The sequence below is a fragment of the Puma concolor genome, chromosome B2 (assembly GCF_028749965.1).
Source record: "Puma concolor isolate L17-30 chromosome B2, mPumCon1.1.hap2, whole genome shotgun sequence".
Lineage (NCBI taxonomy): Eukaryota > Metazoa > Chordata > Mammalia > Carnivora > Felidae > Puma > Puma concolor.
The window spans coordinates 105,095,373-105,113,006 of NC_141671.1; the positions used below are offsets into that span (position 1 = coordinate 105,095,373).

Sequence of the window (17,634 nt, forward strand, 5' to 3'; positions counted from 1 at the left end):
ATACCCCTTTAAGGTATTATTGTGAAGATAGATGCATGGTATTTATAGATATAAATATTATAAATATACCAGAAGGAGAGAGAGACAGAGGGAGCACACACTCAATTAGGATACCCTGTTTGATTATTACTGCTATTACAGTAAAGATTTTGGGGGACCAGAGTAGTGGTAGGACCCAGAACCGTCTGTCTCTGGCTATGCTGCATTTAACACAGACAACAGAAGTTATGAGAAGAAAGTGGAGACCATGAAGGAGACTTATTGGAAGAGATGGTCTTTCAGGCAAGTCTTGACATGACCTTTGAATTCTAAGATGATCATTATTTTGCTACAACATGCTTTCATTGGCCTGAAATGGTGCTGCTGCTAAATGCATTTGGTTTATATGGCTATTTTCCTCTGAATCTTGAAAAACCCAAAGACACATAGAGTTAGAATCAGTGAAGAGCAATATTAAGTTATAACACGCAGTCAGAAAGAGGCAGATTCAGAAGGCCATCTGTGACTCAGTAAAACTTAATGATTATCATTCTTTAATTCACATTCTTTCACCTCCATAATTGCATATATATACAGGGGCACCTTACTTCACACGTAATTTTATACATCATTAGATACTGCAGAAACTCAGAGATTGTCCTCTTATTTAGAGAGCTTATATTGTATATATAACTTACTTATATTGTAAGTTCATGATAGATTTTTGGTCATTTTTTATCCTTCATCCAAAAACTAAAAATAATTCATAAGAAGCCAACACAGTAAAATGTTATTTGTGACTAACACAATCTTTATAGATTTCTTTTGTGATGTTCTGTAGAATAGCAGCCATTTTACCTCATTCTGAAATTTTAGCATTAGTTCCCAGATTCATACAAATAAAATGGTAAGGAGGGAGGTCAGACTTGTATTTGCTCCTACCTATACATCCTAGGGTGCATTAGTTACACATATTTGAAAGCAGACCTCTCACACCAAGTGATTGGGAATGGAATCTCATGGAACTTTACAGCTTTACTGTAAATACAATGAAATATGTAATTTGGTTAAAATCTTCACAAAGTACAAATGGACAGAATCCACACATCCAGAGCAAGAAGAGGATTATGGCTCAACATGGCATGCGGCCTGTGAAGGAAGTAGAAAGCGGATTGTTCACACTTTGTGCTTATAAGCCAAATAGAAATATAATTTTAAGACTCCTAGGAATGAATGAAATCCAACAACAAAGTGATATATTCTCACTTTTCATGTAAGTCACACTTGACATAAAATATATTTATTAAAAAATAAACGATTATTCACAACTTTTTTACTGGCCAGTGTCTCAACATGTAGCAGTCAGTTATATATGTAATAAATGTACAATGAAAATGTTCTTACTGTCAAAAATATTTAGGTTCACAGGCCAACTTAATTGTAGAAACATATTTCGTTAAGACCCTCAGGGAACTGCGTCTTTGATTTATTTCCCCATCGCATTGTTTTGTTTCCCAATCTCAAAAAGTCATATTACCTGAACTTTTTAAAGACTGTAGGATGGCAGTTCCTTTAAAGGTTATTCATGATCAGTGTTTGAAAATGGTACCTGGGGCGCCTGGGTGGCGCAGTCGGTTAAGCGTCCGACTTCAGCCAGGTCACGATCTCGCGGTCCGTGAGTTCGAGCCCCGCGTCAGGCTCTGGGTTGATGGCTCAGAGCCTGGAGCCTGTTTCCGATTCTGTGTCTCCCTCTCTCTCTGCCCCTCCCCCGTTCATGCTCTGTCTCTCTCTGTCCCAAAAATAAATAAACGTTGAAGAAAATGGTACCTCAGTGCTGATATTGGCTTGCCTTGCCAGTTTTATTGTTTCTTACCATATATTAAAGCTGATTAAAACAAAATAATGAGAGTAATATACTACACAATTTTTTTTATCTGTGCTTTTGCAGTATTGTGTATTTGTCTAATATAGCATTATCTTGTTATTCGTTTATTTAACTATCTCTTTAACTGGCCTAAAAGAATCCAAAGGGCAAAAAAAGTAAGTGGTTTATACAGATATTGTCTTTAGTATCCAAAACCTGGGGCTGGGGAAGACAGCATCTGCCATTATGTGGCTGGAACAAAAGATTTGTTGAAACTAAGCATCCATGTGTTTTTAAAAAATCCAAGTGGCAAGTCTAAAACTAGCCCTTTTATTCTTATGATACTTTAAATGAGAAAGGTAGACGCTTAAATTAAAAATATCTTACTTATTTTTTGTTTAAATGTATTAATGGTGCATTCCTGTAAGGTATTCATTAATTGAAGCCAACTTTCCTCTTGTCATTTGAGTTTGTGAGGTTTTACCATATAATTCTCCTTTAGGATTAATTTAGACAGGAATTACCTTCACATCGTGTTTTTATTCTTCATGTAAGTTATAGATTACAAATAATTTATGTCATCTAGATTTTTAAAGAGCTCACCAGTATCTGTTTACAGTGAATGATTTTCCAACTGTTGTTCAATTATGTCATCATCAGATGACTTTTTTAATGTGGGAGAAGTGATAAATGATTAGTTAACTATCACAAAGAATCATTTCAAAACCATAAATGGCCATAAGTACGTTTACCCTAGATATGATGATACCAGTCTGAATTTATAGAAAATAAGCTCTTCTTATGTTCTGGGGAAGAATCAAGGGTAAAAACCAAGTTGGAAGTGGATATACAATAATTAAAGCAATCCAAATCACAGCCTTAGAAAGACTGTAATTCTATATGGCATTCATGAGTAAAATATTTAAAGTGTCATAAGGAATACTTAATAAATGTACCACCTTGCAACACTCCACAGAGTATATTCTATGCTCTCTCTAGTATTGCTTTTCTCTCTACAGATATTTCAAAATGTTGAGGGTTAAGAAAGCAGAACTGCTTCTGTTCATGAATGTTTATTAAAAACAATTGGTTATGGAAAACACCACCGGCTTGGATGATTCAAACTTGTCTGGATTTTTCAGGTAATTAAACACAGACGAGAATTGATGACTGCTGGGATTTTCTGAACTTTTCCTAATACTCTTGATAGTGATATATAGATGTGAGAAGACGTGATACTTACAGCCTGTATACGTGAACGGATAAAGTTCTTTTTGTTCTCAAACACTTCTGCAACTCATTATCGTATGGCAAATTTATGTTGATAAGTCTTCTCCCACTCTGAGATTCATCAACCATGTAATGGCTCAGTTTCAGTTTAGACTGGTCCTGTGATATGGTTGCAGAGCTTTTGTTTCAGGTTTGTCCTGATTTAATATTCATTGGACAAGCATTATCAACTTTGTTTTAGTCTCTGAAACCATTAGTATAATGAGGTTGGATTTTTCATCAGGTAATTTCAAAGGTGTAGAGGACACTATAATCCATGATAACTATGGAATCATGACCTCAAGGGTGAGAGATGAGACATGTCAAACATGAGTATGATTTCTGCAGAAGAGGCTTTTTGAGAACTTTTCTTAAAGGGCTGCTTAATTTGCAGTCATTGAGACATGAGAATCAGGATTCTTCATCTTAACCTATGCGGATAACATTTTATGCCATGGTCAATGAGTTTCAGCAAGTGACAATTTTTTTTTCTTTTTCAATGTTTATATTTATGTTTTAGACAGAGCATGAGTGGGGGAGGGGCAGAGAGCGAGAGAGGGAGACACAGAATCCGAAGCAGGCTCCAGGCTCTGAGCTGTCAGCACAGATCCCGACGCAGGGCTTGAATCCACCAACCATGAGATCATGACCCGAGCCGAAGTCGGATGCTCAACCGACTGAGCCACCCAGGCGCCCCTACAATTGTTTTACTCGAAACATCACTTTATTGTTTGGGGAGTTTTTTCTTTCTTTATTAAGATTTATTATTTTTTTAAGAGTAGTTTTAGGTTCACAGCAAAATTTAGGGGAAGGTGCAGAGATTTCTCACCTACCTTCTGAAACACACATGTATAGCCTTCTGGATTACCAGCACCTCCCACATTTATTTCAATTGATGATCTTATATTGACACATCAAAATCACTCAAGGTTCATACTTTACATTATAATTCACTTTTGGTGCTATACATTCTGTTGGTTTGGACAAATGTACAATGATATAAATGCATCATTATGGTAACATACAGAGTATTTTCACTGTCCTAAATAAATGCATCATTATGGTAACATATAGAGTATATTTCACTGTCCTTTGTGCCTCACTCATCCATCCCTCCGTCTTCCAAGCCCTTGACAACCACTGATCTTTTTTACCATGTCCATAATTTTGCTTTATTCAGAATGGCATATAGTTGAAATTATATAGTATTTAATTTTTTTAAGTTAATTTATTCATTTTTGAGAGAGAGATAGAGAATGGGGAAGGGACAGAGAGAGAGAGGGAAAGAGAATCCCAAGCAGCTTTACACTGCCAACGCAGAGCCCAATGCAGGACTGGAACTCACAAACCACAAGATCATGACCTGAGCCAAAATCAAGAGTAAGACGCTTAACTGACTGAGTCACTTAGGTGCCCTGAAATTATACAGTATTTAGACTTTTCAGATTTTTTTTTTCTGTTGGTGAGAGAGTGCATTTAGGGTTGCTCCATGTCTTTTTATGACTTGATAGTTCATTTCTTTTTAGTGATTAATAATATTCATAATATCTTACTTTCTGCATGCACCACAGTTTATTTACCCATTCACCTACGAAAGGACATCTTGGATACCTCTAAGTCTAGGCAATTATGAATAAAGGTGCCATACCCTTCTGTGAGCAGGGTTTTCTATGGACCTAAGTTTTCAACTCCTTTGGAGGAATACCAAGAACGTAATTATTATATCATATGGTAACAGTAAGTATAGTTTTATAAGAAACCACCAAACTGTCTTCTGAAGTGCTTGTACCATTTTTATTCCCATCAGCAATGAAGGAGAGCTCTTGTTGTTCTACAACCTCGTCAGCATTTGCTATCAATGTTCTGGATTTTGGCCATTTTAATACATGCATAGTGGTATTTCATTGTTATTTTAATTTGTATTTTCCTGATGACACATGATGTGCAGAATCTTTTCACCCGCTTATTTGCCATCTGTATATCTTCTTTGGAGAGGCATTTGCCTATTTTTAAATGGAGTTGTTTGTTTTCTCATTGTTGAGTTTTAAGAGTCCTTTGTATATTTTGGATAATAGTCCTGTATTCAGACATAACTTTTGCAAATATTTTCTCCCAGTCTGTGGCTTTTCTTTTCATTCTCTTGGCACTGTCTTTCACAAAGCAGAGATGTTTAATTTTAATGAAATCTAAAGTTTCAATTATTTCTTTCATGGATTATGCCTTTGGTGTTGTAGCTCAAAAGTCATCACCATAGCCAAGGTCATCTAGTTTTTTTTTCCTGCATTATCTTCTAGGAGTTTATTACATTTTGGTCTGCTGTCCATTTAGAGTTAATTTATGCAAGTGTCTGTGTCCAGATTAATTTTTTTATTGTTTGCATGTAGGTGTCCAGTTCTTGCAGCAACATTTGTTGAAAAAGACCATCTTTGCCATTTATTGCATTTACTGCCATTGTTCCTTTGCTAAAGATCAGTTGAATATGTTTATGTGAATCTATTTTTGGTCTCTATTCTGTTCCATTGATTTGTCTTTTCTTTCTCCAATAGCACACTATCTTGAGTACTGTAGCTTTATAGTAAGTCTTGAAGTCAAGTAGTATAGGTCCTCCAACTTTGTTTTTCTGCTTCATTGTTGTATTGGCTATTCTGTTTTTTGTTTTTTTGTTTTGTCTCTCCACATATACTTTATAATCAGTTTCTTGATATCCAAAATAACTTGTTCATGATATGAAAATTCCAAATGACTTGTTGATTGTTTTTATTGGCGTTCTGTCAAATCTATAGATCAAATTGGGAAAAGCTGACATCTTGACAATATTGAGGCTTCCTATCCATGAACATAAAATATCTCTCCGTTTATTGGTTTATTTCTTCTTTGACTTTATTCATTAGAGCTCTGCAATGTTTCTCATATGGGTCATGTACATATTTTGTTAGATATATACCTAAGTATTTCAATTTTGAGAGGGCTAATGTAAATTGTATTAATTGTTGGGGCACCTGGGTGGCTCAGTCGGTTAAGTGTCCGACTTCAGCTCACGTCATGATCTCTCGGTTTGTGAGTTGGAGCCCCATGTTGGGCTCTGTGCTGACAGTTCAGAGCCTGGAGCTTGCTTCAGATTCTGTGTCTCCCCATCTCTCGGCCCCTTCCATGCTCAAGCTCTGTCTCTGTCTCTCAGCAATAAATAAACCGTAAAAAAATTAAAAAAATTGTATTAGTTGTTTAATTAATTTATTGTTTTTAATTTCACATTTGGCTTATTCATTGTTATTGTATAAGGAAACAATTGGCTTTTGTGCATTAATCTGGTATTCTGCAATCTTGCCATTATCAGATTTAAAAATGTAGTTTCATTAATTGTAGCAAAAGTACCACTCTGATGCAGGATCTTGATAGTGGGGGAAGCTGGGTTATGTGTGGGGTCAGGGGATATATGAGATATCTCTGTGCCTTCTGCTCAGTTTTGTTGTCACCTAAAACTGTCCTAACATCTAAGAAAGAAAGAAAGAAAGAAAGAAAGAAAGAAAGAAAGAAAGAAAATTGCCTCTGTGAAACCTATCCTTGTTTATCAGGAGACCAATTTACTGAAGAAGGATATATTGAACATATGTATTGCGGATTAGAGAAAAATTGAGAAGAGAAATTCATGGCGTTGTATTTTAACGGAATAAATTTGCAACAACAAATGTGCCTATTGATAAAAAAGGAATTAGCCTCCCGAACATTTACAAATTTCCCAAGATATTGATATTTGAGTCTTGCTCTTATTTTGCATTAACCTACATTGTCATCGTGGAGCACAATGATAGCTGGTTGGCGTTTGTACGGAAATAAAACTGTACAGAAACAAAGCTGCTGTCAAAGCTGGTCTGGACCTGAACACTTGGGGGTGAATGTTGCTGTTGAGTTCTTGAAGCAGTGAACTGCTAGAGTAGGTGGTGGTGCATCCACAGGCCTTGACAAGGGTAGGCTCAAGCGTACACACCAGGAACATACCTACCCTAGCCACCTAGGCCATGGTCAGCCAAGTGGGAACATCCGGAGGAAGGCTCCCACTGAAGCCAAGTGGGAACGTCCAGAGGAAGGCAAGAATAGCCAACGCATTTCTAGGGGGGAAGAGAAGAGGATTCCACCAAAATGGTACCTCTCTCCTGTACCTTTACATATATTGTCATGATAAAGGCCTTTACAGCAATTGAACACGTTCGTCTTTTTCATATGATCATTTTGACTGGATTGTTTCATTTTGTATTGAAGCCGAGTAATGTAGCCACAAACTAGGATCTGCATAAGGTCATACTGTTTTCCTAGGTTATAATACTACCTCTGTATTTATTCATCCACAGACCACAAGATGAGAGACCGATTGTTGACTACTCTTTAGTCAAACATGAGAAAGCATTTAGTTCAAAAGATATTGTTTCTCTTGTGACCTTTATCTTTAAGAATAATCATAGGTACACCTTTTCGTATTTCCAAAACATGTAGACACAAAAAGCCACTAAAACAAAAGGCCGATATTTTTAGCAAGACGTTAATTGATTGTTAAAAACTAGAAATCATCACATTTCTTACTCGTTGACACACCTCTGGTAAAATGCAAATTACTTCAAAATGATACTCATTGAATTAATAAAATACTGTCGTATAGAGTTTAGTTGTTCTTACACTCTACTAGAAAACTTGATTACCTTTTTTTCTCTAAGGTAGAAGTCAAAGACTTTATTTTCCTGCATTCTGAGGGCAGCAGAAATAGTAATATTGGTCAGATGCCCGATCACTATGTTAGGCTTGCTAGCAGCTGGCACAGGGTTCTCTCTGGCCGGTTGGGAGCAGATCACATAAAAATTTCAAAAGGAAACAAGAGAAAAAAAAAAAACAAACCAAGAAGTACCCAGTGAAATCTTTTAGGAACCACAATAAATATGACTTCAAACAGACATTTTACTGTATTCTAAAACATAATTATGTAGACTTTTTGTTAAATATGGAATAGAAGTGGCCTGAGCCATCATACAACAGTTTTAGGAGAGAATGTTGGATGTTCCTGAAGCTCTTTCCCCCAAAATATTACTCTTCTTCTGAGCTATCTCAAACAATTTTATTCTTTTTTTTCCCTGCTAGAATTCTAGCTGAGCTTACCTCCTGCCATAGCCTGTTGACCTAACTTCTTTATGTATAGAAATATAGAAATAGCTTCGGGTTTTAGTAGCCTACATCTGTTCAGAAATAATGAAGCACTGTTCATATCCACTTTTACCAATAGTCCTAGTGATTTTCTGTTTAATGCCTTTTTATGCTGTTAATTTTTTGACATGATCAACTTTCACTTTCTACTTTAGGTCACTTCATTTGTGTAGCCTTTAGTTTCAGCTATTTCTCTCTTTTCATATTTTTGTTGGTTTACAGCCTACCTTCCTCCAGAAATTACCTTGGAAGCTTACAATTGCCTACCAATGAACCAAAGTAGGAAAAAATAAGAAAAACAAGAAAATGAACCCTAAAGCATAATATCAAGCTTATGTAAGCTCGATAATTGGGTTTTAAAAGGTCAGATACTGTAGCCTGAGAGTGGAAATTTTATGGTTTATCTTTATTCCCTTATAAAAACAACAGCAGACAAAGCATAAGTTTCACTGTTCAATTCTGTTTGTTTTGGAATTAATTTAAATTTTGAGTCAGAAGATAAATGTATAATCATCAAGAAAACTTAACCATAAAAATATCTGAGGTATTTAGGTTGTCTCCTCAGGTATGATAAAGGGGGACAGCCTCTCAACATACGTAAGAAAAAAGAAATCAGTCTCTGGTGCTCAACTTGAATAACTTCGGAGTTAGGTATGATCAGGGGGAATGTTAATTTCTCCTCTGGTTGTTAAGTCTAAGGATAAAGACTAGGTGTTTAAGGAAGAGAAGTGGAAACTACAAACCATCTGAGGTTTTGTCTGGAACTGATAGAATCAATACGATATCCAGCACATTACAGTTGTCTGTAGAGTTGAGACCACAAGCACTCACTTTTTCCAGGATTGGCTAGGTGGGGACTCATATAGCTCAGCCATGGGCCAGCAGGAGCCATCCAATTGGAATTTGTTGCAAGCTGCTTTCATTCTATGGTATGAATGTGAGTATGAACACACTCACAAGAGTTTTCCAACCTGATGTCAGGCTTGGAGGATGGGACTAGATGCTAGAATGGTTTCCCCTTTTGTTCATGAACCAATCGAGTATTAAAGAATGATGCTTCAGATAAAATTAGGAACTGGGATGGGGAAAATGGCCTACACAATTATTCTGCATCAGAAACAAAGTGGAGTCATAACTAAATGCATGTACCACAGTGATGCACAGTGTTTACAAAATGGGTAAAAAAATGAACCGGAAACTTTCTAGCAAACAGCTTGACAAAATCCATTTCATAACCATCTCTCTTTGTTGTTCTTTTCAAATGTTTTCTTGGATCAAGTCTCCAAGTAAACCCTAGCAGCTTCCGTGGGAGTTATATATCTCCTTTTGTCTTCTTTTTATAAAATCCACCCTCGCGGACCCCCTGCAAGAAGGATCTTCTCCTCAGTATGTCCCTGTCGTTTTGTCCATAATTCTTGTAATTGTGGTGATTCTTTTCCCATTTTGAGATGAAGTTCTTGAAGTTTCCCATGATAGAAGAGTTTGTGATTCAGGAAGCTGAGACCAAATAGTAAAATGATCAAAGTTCATGAGAGGAGGTCATCTGAAGTTCACCAAAATAATGCAATAAAGAGAAAAATCCAACATAAGAGCAATGACAATGAATTGTTAGTAATGTCCATTCCAACACAAAGTGGAAACTTTTAAGAGTTTCCTTCTCCTAAGCTCTCCTAAATTTGAACTTGTAATTTTGTCTTATTTTAGAAAAGGTATATGAATATTAACAGTCATTTATTTTCTGTTTCAAGTTATTTCTTCCCAATGCCTCATGCCCGATCACATATTTCCTAAAGCATATCTCTCAGAGCACTAACACAACTAATGCTTCAATACGCTCCATGGAAAATGGTTTCCATTGTCCAAAAATAGTGTGTGGATGGCTATATATTATATTCTCCATTTGGAATTTCTACCCTATTGTGTTAAAGACCACAAGACCACCTGCAGTATAAAACACACACACACAAAAACTCCTTTGAGGGGCGCCTGGGTGGCTCAGTCGGTTAAGCAGCCGACTTCGGCTCAGGTCATGATCTCACGGTCAGTGAGTTCAGGCCCCGCGTCGGGCTCTGTGCTGACAGCTCAGAGCCTGGAGCCTGTTTAAGATTCTGTGTCTCCCTCTCTCTGACCCTCCCCCATTCATGCTCTGCCTCTCTCTGTCTCAAAAATAAATAAACGTTAAAAAAAAAATTAAAAAAAAAAACAAAACTCCTTTGAAGTTTTAGTTTAACATTTCATTAAATTAGCCTGAAAACTAATTAATTTGGTGTGTATGTGTGGGGGAGATGCAAGATATCTATGAAAATCCTTTGATAACCACTTTGGGAGTGTCTGTCTAATGTACTATATGTTTTAGGAGCACTGTGCTAATTTATAGTGATGTGTCTAGCACAATATGCAGAATATACAAGGTGATGAATAAATGCTGCTATTTAAAACATTGTTATTGTTTTCTGGTCACTTGTTCTATATGCTCCAAAGATTTCTTTAAAATCCATTTGTGATCATCAAATTAGCGATAACCTGCATGGCCTACCCAGTAACTCTTCTTCACATAGGTGCTTAAGAAATGTAGCCATATGGCCTAATTTGACTTTTCCTCAACTTCCTTAATGTTAGGAGGAAAAAGAAAAAATATATATGTATATATGTAGTTTTTTTCCATACACACACATACACACACAGCCTCTTCTCTGCTTTTGTTTTATGGTTTTTCACTTGTAATCCTCAGTTTCTCTTTTTGTGACTTGTCTTCAAGTGAAGGATTCATATTTTTAAATTCCAGAATAAAAAATTCTCTGGGTTTCTGGTAAAATAGATAAGGCATATATTTGCAAATACCCTTATAGCGAGAGGAGATAATATTCAAGTTGTTTCTATGTGTCCTTTACAAATCATGGAATTTCTAAAGCAAGGAAATTATCTTTTTTAACTTTGCTTTTTCTAACAACTGGCACATCCTAAGGAGTTTCAAAAAATGTTCCACAGATACATGTGTGAGTAATACATTTGATATGGTTTAAGAGAAATAAAATTTCAAGCCAGAACTAGAATGGGAAATCTCAGGTCAATATGGTAGAAATCAGAGGGACGAAATGGCGGCATTCCCTGAATCCTTCACCTCCCACAATGCATCCCGAAATCACAGTTGTGTTCTATAGTGGACCATTGTCTCACAGTAGGTGCTCAATAAATATTTCACAAATTAATGAAGAAACGATGTCAAATTTCCTAGAAGATCCTGCTAGAAGCAATGTGGGCAGGAAAGCCAAATTTGCTGCGAACTGTGGGAAGGTCTCCAGCATTTCTCCTGTAGTTTGACTGGCTCTCTGCCCTTTTCTCTGCTTTGAATTCCAAACCACAGTGGGTCTCTGGCAAAAGAAGACAATATGGAAAAATCCCTTCAAACAGACCATGATATTAAAGGTTAGTACTAAGGTCCTTGTAAATATTAATGCATGGCTTCAATTAATAAGTAAGCTAATACTACTGAGGTTGAATTGTTTCTGTAACATTCAAATCCAACATGAAACAAATTTGGCTTTTCCAGACTGGGAACAGCAGATCGTACAGAAATCATCTGCAATCCGTGGGAATGCCCTGCTTCCACACTCTTCTCCCCAGTTGGCTTTGTTCAGTGGCCATTTCTGCACCCCCCCTGGGCTGGTCTCATTCAGGATGCAAGAGGAATGGAGTTAGTTTTGGGGCAACCAGAATAGTTGAGTCAACAGTTGATGCAGCAAAAGTTTCTGCATGAGCTAATTCTTTTTGCTCTTGTCCTATTTTCCCCAAAGTTGAAAATCTCTTGGTTAATGTTTTTTTTTTCTTTAAGCTTAATTTCTAGTCCCAGTTTCCTACCTGACCTCCTGGTTCTATATCTATCGACATCTTATCTGTCCACCTTGCTTTCTTTCCTGCCTTGCCCTGACCTCAATGTTTATATGTGTCCTTCATCAGACTGGCCAGCTTACTGTTGCCCTACGGTATGACACTGATTTCTATTATTGGCTCACCTCTACACTCCCTTCCTTGGGTTTGGCTCTTTAATGTGTCTTTACTGCCTATACATACTGGCAGCAAAGGAAAAAGAAAATCATGCTCATAATGTTGGTTTGAAAGCTAAAACAGTAGTATTCTTGGATGTCTAGATGCAAGGAAAATAAACATTTCTGGGCTAGGTATTTTTTTTCACTAATTAGGAACAAGCTAATTTAGAAAGATAATTGTCTCTGTATCTTGGGATTCTATTATAATGGATGACTGCCTAAGTGCTAATACAGGCGAAATAGACCCCAAGGGGTGAGGGTTGTGAGAATGGATATCAGGCTGATCCTGAGTCAGCAGTAAAGCACTATTTTCTTTAAGGAAACATAGAATTAAAGATTCCAAAAAATTTTATTACAGTTTGAAATTATGAAGTAATCTTGAAGTAATCTTTCCATTAAATACAGATGTTTGTGCTTAGAGCCTAGTGCATAACTCATCCTTCTTTACTAGAAAAGTTGAGAGAAAAATTAAAAGAGTAAATCATCCCCCCATATATAAAAAATAGGTGGAAAAAAGTTAAAGTCAAGTTTCAGCCTGAAGAAAATAGTCCTCAAGATTAACGACTGAGTCACTAGTTTTATGTTCTAAAATGTATTTGGCACATATCAGGGCACATAATGGGAAGTGGCACTAAATAGGAGATCACCTCGCTCTCGAGAACGCCATGATTTAGCAAACTGTTGAAAGGACTTGTGAGAAGAGAACACGTTTGGCTGAAAATGGCTTATCGGGGCTTCGTTTTCCCACTGAGAGCAAAATAATACCAAGAAGACCCTTGGATATCAGGATGAGAAATGAGAGAATTGAGATTGTAGTTGAATTTTTAGGTGTCAGAATGGTAGAATAGGGTATTGGGGCCTTTCTTCGCTGAACGGCAAGTTATGCATCATGAATGATTCTTTTTCTGGTGAGGTTTCCATATGACTTTGTCTGAAACCTGAGCCACGTGAGGAATTTGGTGTATTGCTGCAGACCTGTGGCCCTTTGCTTCTATTTCTCGGGCATACAGTCAAACCACGTTCGCGATGCCCTAAAGTACGGGCGATCTTGGGCGAAAGACACTAATGTTTTATCTTAAAAACAAGTTAGCAGGAACCAATGATCCACAATAATTTTATTTTTGAATTGAGATACAGAAAGCACATGGAACTTGGCATTCGAAGACAGAGGTTGTCGTTCCAGGAATGGTACAAATCTATGCGTTGTTTTTGGCATGACGATTAATCCCCGCTGCATCCTATTTCTCTCAGCTGTAAAATTTGGGGGCAATCTATATGATCCTTTCCAACTCTGTACTTTTATATTTTGTAATCACTTTTATGTTGGTGTTCAAAAACAAAAGATAGTATTTATTGTTGTGTTTATTGTTTTTTTTTCATTATGAGGTGTTAACAAAGTCATATATTAACCCAAATTAAGCTCTCTATTTTAAAATTTCCTTTAAACTGATAAAAGGATTTGGGTGTTGGAATACAGCTGAGTAGAAAATGAGATGAAATGACAAACTTCTACCTCAATACCCTCCCTCCAGCTGCTTCTCTGTACAGAATTTCCCTAAGTGATAAGAATAGAGTGGCAATTACATGCTCAGACATCATGGAGTTTTTAGGCACAATTTTTTGGGAGAAGAGAAATGAAGTTGTATTGATTTTTTTATTACATGAATATACATTTCTATGCCATTTATATGTTTCTATCTCTTTGTGGGGAGGAGAGAGAGAGAGAGAGAGAGAGAGAAGCTGCTGATCTGCTAGATTGTAATAATTCTGTCAGTTCTTTTGCCACATGGAACCAGTTTGTGATAAGTCATTTTCAGTTGCTTGCTAATTTACCTCTAAATTATTTAGTTGTTTTGATTTTGATTCTGCAACACCTAGAGGCAAAATGATCTGCACTAGAAACTAACAGCCTATAAAAATTTGGTTTTAGTAATAGTCATGTGTTCTCAGAACTAAGTAATGAAAATGTTACATAAATCGAAGGGGGGGGGGCAGTATTCAAGAAGTACTTAGCACATCTGAGTACAGAATTTGTTAAATGTAAGTTGATTCTAGAAAAAATTTGTTTGGGTTTTATAATTCAAGTTGCCCTTTCAATTAATGAAAACAATATTTGAATAAAGGAAGTCAAGAACCTACAAGAGTTGTATAATTAGAAAAAAAGTCGTGTCCGTACAATTTAAATAAAAATAAGTGCTTTTATCAGTTGCCTTTCAGTAATCTTAGTGTAAATTTTTGAGAGAGACCTTTATATAGATAGATAATAGTTTCCAGATACAATGATGGGGTTCAAATTAGTAACTTACCCTGTATGTGTAATAATTCTAAGAACCAATAATTCATGTGTATACTCTATGCCAGGTTTTTATTCTTACTACTCTGTAAGTAAACTTATTTAAGCCTGATACAAACTTATGAAATAGGTATTATTACTATCTTCATTTAGTGGCTGGGGCAACTGAGGCATAGAGAAGTCATTTGTCTGAGCTCACAATTCTACCTAGTCTACTTTCTCTGTGCATATATACGTATATACCTATACGCACCCTTTAGGAAAATAAATACTAAATATTAATAATCTATAAATACTCTGTGTGTATAAATCCTCAAAACAATAGGAAGTGAGAATAGGAAACTACTGGAAGAAAAATAACATTCAAAACTTAATGCTGTGTCTAAAAAGCAGGTATTGCAAAGTTTGAGCTCTATAGTGAGTCCTTTAAAATGTTTACTTTTATGTTCTTTTGTTTCTCTTGATTATTTTAAGCCACAGCTTGATTTTGAGGGTCAAATAAGATAATGGACATGGAATCATTTCACCTCCCTAATCACCACTATGCATAACACTCTCTTACACACACGAAGCAATTTTAAAAATATTGTCTTGTTTTTGCATGTTCCTAACATGTTTCTAATTTTATAAATATATTATTTTCTGTGTTTGCAGCTCTTCTTCTCATACAGAACTTACATCCATTATTTGATTTACCGGGTAAGTATTTATTGAGCTACTATCATTTGTCAGGTGCTTATAGGCATTAAGAGTTAAGTGATGGACCAAGTAGTGGCTGTGTAGGAAGATTTTGGTCAGGTAAGTAGGTAATTACTGTGTGATGCATTACATCTAACATTAGGTAGTATTTATCAGGGAAAAAGTGACGTCACTGAGGGTTGAAAGCAGGGAAATGAGATGCATTTTAGAAAGACCACTGCTTCTACAATATGAAGGATGAGCAGCATTGGGGGCAATGCTGGAGAAACAGAAGGCAGTTAGGAGGCTGCTTTAGTAATACAGGAATAAAGGGTAAGATTATATGTATTCCCGGAAAATTTATTTACTGAATATTGAGACAAACAACACTGACAAGTAACACTAATAGCACAAACTTTCATTTTATTCGAATTTAGAATAGTGGGTACTTTTTTTCCCATTACAATCACAGAAAAGATTTTTCGAGGGGCGCCCGGGTGGCTCAGTTGGTGGAGGGTCCGACTTCAGCTCAGGTCATGATTTCGTGGGTTCAGGTGCTCAAACCCTGTATCAGGCTCTGTGCTGACAGCTCCAAGCCTAGAGCCTGCTTCTGATTCTGTGTCTCTGTCACTCTCTGCCCTCCCCAGCTGGAGCTCTCTCTCTCTCTCACTCAAAAATGAATAAACATAAAAAATTTAAAAGAAAAGAAAAGATTTTTCAACTAAAAACAGGCTTTCAGTTAGATGGTCTATGCTGATTATTTTAAGACACATGTTGTATCTCTCTGAGAACTGGTAGCTGGATCTTTCTCTCTATCTGCCTATCTGCCTACTTTGTACTCATTTTTCTTTCCTCCCTTCTGTTTCCTTCTTCTTTCCTTCCTTCGTTCCTTCCTTCGCTCCTTCCTTCCTGTTTTTCCTCCATCTCCTCCTCCTCCTCCTCCTCTCTCTTTCTCTCTCTTTCTCACACACACACACATACGCACACACGCACACACACACTTACACACACGCTTTCCTTCACCATGGCCACTAACGTCTAATGCTGACAATTCAGCTGAAGTGTTTGAGTCGCTTGTTATAAGAAGGATTTGGCAAGGAATAAGGGATAGAATTAGGAACAAGGACAAACTTGTCTCTCTGACTAGAAAAATACTTTCTACATCCCAAGCCCTATACAGGCGGGGTAGGTGAAATGATTTATGAAAGAAAGGCAGCACAAGCCTTATAGTAGCAAAACAGCCTTCACTACAGAGTGAAATTCCTGGTAAACATTCTCCTTGTCATCTCTCCAGTTGAATTTTATAATTGGAATATGCAGAAAGTCGTAGTGTAAGGCAACATTGCAACATGACCCTCAAAATTAAATTCAGGCTCCAAACACATTCCATTTTAAACATTTTTCTAATTCCCCTCATGGCAAACTCAAATATTATAGAAGTTAAGTTGACTGAGTTTACCAGGGTTCCTAGATCTCAAAAAATTATCTTGGAGTTATTTTTTAATGAGAGAGCACATGCATTATGTTGGCATTCAAATCAACTGATTCTGCTAGAGTTTTATTTTGTTTTGATTTTAAATCATTTGTCTTTCCTCTCTCACAGTTATTCTCGCAGGCATTTCTAAAGCCTAGCCTTCCTTTATCATTGCTTGGATCTCTAGTGTTCAGAGGATACCTTGCTGGAGAACTTAATCGAACATCTGAGCAAAGTTCCTTTCTTTACACAAAGAAGTGAAAGCATTCCCTCATCTCTGCTCCTGATATATTAAAATTTTAGTCCATTGAAACATGAGATTTTACGTGGATAGACTCTGTCATACGGGAAGATTATATTTTGAATTCCAATTCCTGTGGTCACATGAAAATATTTAAATGTTATATTTCTTGATTTCTTGTTTGTTCACTTTAAATATATTCTGAGAATGGATGGAGGCAATTACCTGAGATGGATAATGTAAGAGGAAGTTTAAATGACCCTGACTTTTAATTTTTTTTTTAATGGAAGTGCTAGTATAACTTTAATGGAAAAAGACCTGTGAGTCTAAAACAATATTAAATGTGTTTACATTACATGTATGCAACCACAAAATCCCATATAAAATACCTAATTAAAGAGATAATTAGAAAAAGGCTTCCTGTAATAAACATTAGTACCCTGTAAGAGCATCAAATTTTTTCCTTAATTTTATTATGCAGGCATTGTGATATTCACAAATTAACTAATAATAGAAATTCCTTGATTTATTTTGGATAAATCTGTTTCTCAAAGGCACTCTTAGCAAAGCACCATTATTACTTTATTAAATACAACTTTTGCC

General features: G+C 36.3%; 1 long non-coding RNA gene across 1 annotated transcript; it reads left to right on the forward strand.

The window, feature by feature from the left end:
- The first annotated feature begins 2,907 nt into the window (after positions 1–2,907).
- LOC147581164 (uncharacterized) lies at positions 2,908–15,335 on the forward strand. Its single transcript, XR_015250862.1, has 3 exons — positions 2,908–2,985; positions 11,664–11,725; positions 15,293–15,335. It is a non-coding gene; the product is annotated as an uncharacterized LOC147581164 (long non-coding RNA).
- Positions 15,336–17,634: the final 2,299 nt, after the last annotated feature.